Source organism: Amphimedon queenslandica, unplaced genomic scaffold (assembly GCF_000090795.2).
Source record: "Amphimedon queenslandica unplaced genomic scaffold, v1.1 AMPQUscaffold_13008, whole genome shotgun sequence".
Taxonomy (NCBI): Eukaryota; Metazoa; Porifera; class Demospongiae; order Haplosclerida; family Niphatidae; genus Amphimedon; species Amphimedon queenslandica.
The window spans coordinates 62828-64629 of record NW_003546756.1 but is presented as its reverse complement, the minus strand read 5'-3'; the positions used below and the strand labels follow the sequence as shown (position 1 = coordinate 64629).

Below are 1802 nucleotides of genomic sequence, written 5' to 3'. Positions count from 1 at the left end.
AGTCCGAAGATTGAGAATTTTGGCCGATCATTGGTATTGTCGGACACCACGCTTTGAGAGCTTATAACTTTCTATGCACTCTTGCTAGAGCTACAAGTTTTGTCACACAAATAAAGGATAACTATTGCTATAATACTTTGCAGTTTCATGAGATGGCAATGTATAGTTTTCCTAAAACAAGTGTCCGAAAATTGATGGTGTACGATCATTGATAATGTACTCTAATCCGCGTCCACTCATTGCTGGACATGTGGACATCCTACAATCGGACCAGGATTTATATGATGCGGGACGTCCTGAAGCGGAATGATCCTTCGAGCGCACCATTTGGCTGTGAACATACACTCGGGTGCCGTTTTTTCTAGAAAAGACCTTGCTCCCACTCATTTTCAACACAGACCAGAGCAAGTAAACACAGATAAGCGAGCAGATAAGCAAGTAAACACACTAATTCACACTCCTTTCTTCCTCTTGAGGCGCCTATGGCTCAAATTTGACCCGCCCACTCTGGATATTGCCATGATCACGTGATTTTTTTTAAAATGACGTGATTGACAAATTTGACTGATTGTATCAACAAGAAACTGAAGAGTGAAGGAAGACAAAAGCTCGGACAAAAGTCAGCGAAAATGGATGAAGGCTATGAGAAAAAACCTATTCTGGTAAGTACATAGACCTTACATTAGTCCTCTAGGTATCCTCACTCTCATTATAAACATGTACTGTATCTTTTAGTCATCAGAAGAAGAGGCAACAGGTGGAGGAGGAATGGATCTACTGCCTGCATACGAGCCACCTAAGAAACCTGGTGAGACTACTAATCTTTAATAAAGACTTGTTTTGTTGTATTAATGATTGTTGGGCCACTGGTGACACTGTGTATGGGGACAATGTGTGAATGTGTATCAAGAGATAAGTGTATAAAAGCTATGGGTGGAGTGGTTTAAAAATAGCCTCCACCTTTTAATAGTCCTTTCTAATGGGCTTTGGGTTTTATGCCTTTATGTTGATGATCAAGTATATTGATTGACAGAGAAGTCTTTATTTGTATAAACACATATTAGATATGTACATGTAATAGTATACAATGTACATATGTGTGTAAGGCCGTAAGTCAAATTCTATTAGCATGTATTGGAGTGCATATTATCTCTATGTTATATTGGCTCTGTTTGCATTCATCCATTTATTGTGTGGTGCTGATTTTACTGTTTATTGAGAATTGTTGACCCATTCCTTACTACTGTATGTACAGTAGAACCTCTCCTAACTAAGACTCTAATGTAGCAAACACCTCCATTTGATGTACAGCACCTAGCAGACGTGGGGTTAACTGTCAAGCACTATGAAATGTGCTTAAACACAAATACATTTACTTAAATGTGTTAAAAGTACCAGCACAAGCACAATCCCTAGCTTTAACATAAGTACTTAAGTACAAGAACAAGCATTCTCCAGATTGCGTAACTAGATTAATAAGTACTAGATATTCACTAAGTGTAACAATAAAGTAAACTTACAATTATAGTTGTTCATTGTACATGTACATGCACTTAGTCATTTATTTACTATTGGTCTATTGCATCAAGTAAACATTAACTCTGTTAATCTTTCATAATGAATGAAAACAGCAGGGAGCTTTAAAGTGATAGGTACATGTATATGATGCTATTAATGATGATGCCGTTGCTGTTCTTCAAGCTAACACACAATCACACAATGTGCTACTAAACTTGTATACTACTGTTGCTACAATTTACTGGACTGTGTAACCCCCACTACATTTACATGTACACTATTCA

General features: G+C 37.4%; 1 long non-coding RNA gene across 1 annotated transcript; it reads left to right on the top strand.

The window, feature by feature from the left end:
* The first annotated feature begins 176 nt into the window (after window positions 1-176).
* LOC109585798 (uncharacterized) lies at window positions 177-1240 on the top strand. The gene is made up of 2 exons (XR_002186659.1): window positions 177-662; window positions 736-1240. It is a non-coding gene; the product is annotated as an uncharacterized LOC109585798 (long non-coding RNA).
* Window positions 1241-1802: the final 562 nt, after the last annotated feature.